The following is a 4,299-nucleotide window of genomic DNA, read 5'->3' as shown; positions in this document are numbered from 1 at the left end:
TTCATTTTGTTCTGAAGGCTGAACTCCCGCTCTGCTGCCACACTGGAGACTGGAATAACCAGCACCACTTCAGCCAGAGTTTTGAAGTCGGGGAACATTTCTCCCAGGGAAGTGATCAGAAGTCGGCAAGACTCTCTGAACGTGGGATTTCCTGATCCTGCAAGCACTCGCTTCACCGGGAGGAAATCCTGCAGCATGCGCTCCTTCTACAGTAAACAATAGCTAATTAATATGCACACTCGCCACCAACTGGACAGGGGGGTCTACTATAGGTGGTCTACATGTGGTTATTGACAGTGTTGCGTGTGAATTACTTAACATTAGGGTAGATCGCCCTCAGTGTAATCTGTCAAAATGATGGACGGCCTTCAGATTTTTCGGTCATTGTTAAAAAAATTCTGTCAATGACGGAAAATATTCGGTTAACGCGACCCCTGCACAGACATCAAAATCAACCATGTGATCCCAGTAGATCATTAGCTCCAGTGCAACATGCTAACACTTTAGCATAACCTATGTTGAGTGATAGTAGGCTAAACTACATGGACCCCAGGAAGAGTAGCTGTTACCTTCTTAACAACTATGGGGATCCAAATAAACAATAAACAATTGTAGGCTCCATGCTAACTCTTTAGCATACACTATGTTGAGTGATTAGTGATGCGCGGATCGGCTCTGACGCCATCCGAATCCGCATGTACGCATTAACCATCCACCCGCCACCCACCCGAACGAATTGTTTTCTACGATTTATAGACCCGCACCCGCCCCACACCCGCATGGGCATTTCACTCCACCTCTATATTGCCTTTTAAATTATGTCGAGCAGCGCAAGCTTTCTATGTGATTTCTTTATTGTGTGTTCGTTGTATTGATGTATGAGTGTTTTCTTTAACGATTTACTTTAAAGATTAGAGAGGCTGCTAGTGCTTTCAGTAATTAAACGTTTCCATGGTGAACTGTGCCTTTGCAATACAGTTTCATATTTATGCTGCGGTCCCGTTTCTCTCTTGTATAATAGAAATAATTGTTATTAGTGTCTACACAGCGTCTCTCTTAATGGGGAGACACACTTATCGTTTCGCTGCGGTGGGATCGCTGCAGGTATTTAATGAATTAATATTTTTCTCATTAATGATGTATTATTTCACCCACCCGCAACCCATCCGCTATTAATCAGAATGTTAATTTTTATGACCCGACCCGCCCGATCCGCGGATTAACCGCGGTGCCCGCGGATATAACTGCAATTAGCATACACTTTAGCATACACTATGTTGAGTGATAGTAGGCTCCATGCTAACACTTTAGCATACACTATGTTGAGTGATAGTAGGCTCCATGCTAACACTTTAGCATACACTATGTTGAGTGATAGTAGGCTCCATGCTAATAGCATACACTCTGGCTCTGATTCAGAGTTGACGTGTGTAAGTCATGTGTTTCTGTCCTTCAGCCAAGAGAAAAACTTGACACAAGTGTTGACAGATGTTCAACATTAGTAAGAAACAGAAAATTATATCGGCCTAAATAGAAACAGCAGATGCATTGCTTTTTCATTATGACTGTAATAGCCTAAATGAATAGTTCACCCAAAAATAAACATTTTATTTACTCACCCTCATGTCAGTGAAAACACCAGTGAAGTTTGTATGTCAATATAACAGAGAGTTAGCTAGCGCAGCTCCATGTCAGCCTTCTCCAAAATGACAGAAGTGACCATAAAATTACCGAAAAATTACTAATCCAAGTGTTTATTCTTAATGGAGCTGTACATTAAGATACTGGTCTAAGTTATCTCAATCTTCTCTCTTTTTTCTGGTTTAGGAGCACAGTGAAGGTCCACTAACAAAATAGACTCCAAACTGGCAAAGGACAAAAAAAATAGACCACTGAAATTCTGTGGTATTTTCCTATAAAAGCAGAAATACAGAGGGACCCATAAAAGTATCCTATACAAATAAGTAAAAAAAAATGTGTGTACTTGTAAGTGAATTTACTTTCGTAGGAAAAATAACATTGCATTTGAATGTAGTCACATGTGAATGTCCCATTCAGTGATGTAGTGGTAAATAAAAGGAGTGTAAACTATGACCTCCAGTCAGTAATCATGATACGGCAAACAACCACTAATATAAATCAGTTATATTTGCAGAAAAGCAGTAATGTATTTTTTTTTGTTTTTGTTTTTTCCTTGTTTTTTCTCATATAACTTCCATCCATTTGGTATTAGGATACTTACTATGATGCAAACTGAATTTATGTGAGCCTAAAAAGGTGGTAAACCCTATTCTGCAAATAAAGGTGGGTAATCTGAGTTTAGGTGGGTTTACCCTCCACTACAGTACATGTCTGCACATGTTAGAACATGTTGGTTTATTGTAGAGCAAAGATATCTCAGCATCTAATTTTGATGTTATGTCATATCTTAACACATTTTATCCCATAAAGTAAGTAAGCAAGTAATACATTGTGTTCATCAAACAAAACGGTGTATTTTAACATTTATCAAATGACTGTACAGATATCAAATGGGATCTTTAGTATATTTCCTTTACAGATTCAATATCCACCAAATGCAGCAGAGTAATCACACAAACACCCTTAAAAACTGTAGCCTATACAGTAATATGGCACAATATGAATTCATCTTGATACATTTCCAAATGTTCCTGTGGGAGGTAAATGAATTAATGTTCCAATACAAGCTTCACCTGATTATCAAAATGAATGACACCAGACATCTGATATGTGGATTAGAGGCAAATGCAGGTTATAGAAAGCTACATTTGATCTCTATGTCAAATTAGAATATAAACAGTAAATTACTCATACTGTATGTTGAGGGCAGATGACATCGTTAAAGTAACCATTTTGTTTCAGACCAGATTTGGGAGGAAATATTGTGACATTTTGACCTTAAGTGTACGTTAAACATCGGCAATAGGGCGATTTGGCACTTGAAGTCAATCAATCCTTTGTGTTGATTTAAGTCATTTCTGTTGCCAGGCAACAGTGGATGGAGTAGCTCTTCAAAACCTGACTCTCCGGGGGGGCGAGTTTAGTCTGCAGGACAGTAACGGATTCAAAGGCATACACTTTTGTGAGCATACACACACACACACACACACACACACACACACACACAGACACACACACACGGAAACACAAACACACACAATGGTTACCACAATGTCCAATATGCCCTCATTGACTTGCATAACTGCATGTTCTCAATTTTGGAATTTTTCAACTTTACCATAGATATTGGTGATTGTGTATAATTGTATAGTTCATGCTTTCAAATCAAATAATTAATCTCTCAGTTAGAATGAAATAGTCTCAATATGGTATGAAGTTATAAACTATTGTTTGGTGGCTTTTCAAAGGTGACATTTTCTTTACTGCTTTGTAAGGTTCGACCAATAAGGCTGATAATGATATTTTTAATCGGAAGTCGCTTATAGCCGATATTACAAGTATTTAGTGCTTCCCCCAGAATTTTATGCTCATCAGGGTGGAAAAGCCTCTGAAACAGCATTTAGACCATCATGGGACACTGAAACTCTCCACTGAAACCCAGACTAATGAAATTCTTTTAGTGTTAGCTGCTAAGGCCGGGTGACCCACCTCACCTCAATTCAATGGTAGGAGAAACTCTAGGATACATTAGGCCTTTAAATGAAGAATTAATTTACAAAAAAACATTTCACGTCAGGTTTTCCCGACTGTTTTTCTGTAGCTGTGGTGAGAGAGGAACCTCCATCATGTTAGAGGTGGATGACATGACTGATATCTGATATTTAATAGAAGGCCAATATTTGATAAAGCAACGCATTGGCCTAACCCTACTCATTTGGCAATATTTTCTTCTGATAAACAGTTATATCAATAAAGTCATTGAATTGAATTAATGAGGATTCTGAGGGCCCAAAGTAAGAAGTTGCCTGAAAAAGTATGACATCACATGTCCGTTGTTATATCTTATCAGAGAGCAAGTAGCAGCACCCAGGCATCCTATGGCACTTTGAGGGAAAGTAAGCATGATCATGGCACATGAGTGAGTTTAAAATGCTAAAGACCTGCTCCTAAAAAGCTACATACTTGGGTAGTGTTGCACCTGTAAAGAGTCTGCAGCAGGTGTCTGAGGTTGGATTTACAAAGTACAAAAAAAAGCTAGAGAAAAAGATTTCAACAGTTTGGAGCATGGGTGACCCATATCTGAGACTGTCACTGTAGACTAACTCCAGCCTGGGTGACATTGGGGTTTCGGAGCATCAGATCCGTTGTTGCAGTTCA

The sequence above is a fragment of the Centroberyx gerrardi genome, chromosome 15, assembly GCF_048128805.1.
Source record: "Centroberyx gerrardi isolate f3 chromosome 15, fCenGer3.hap1.cur.20231027, whole genome shotgun sequence".
Classification (NCBI taxonomy): Eukaryota; Metazoa; Chordata; class Actinopteri; order Beryciformes; family Berycidae; genus Centroberyx; species Centroberyx gerrardi.
The sequence above is the reverse complement of the archived record's forward strand: the minus strand, read 5'-3'. Positions refer to the sequence as shown.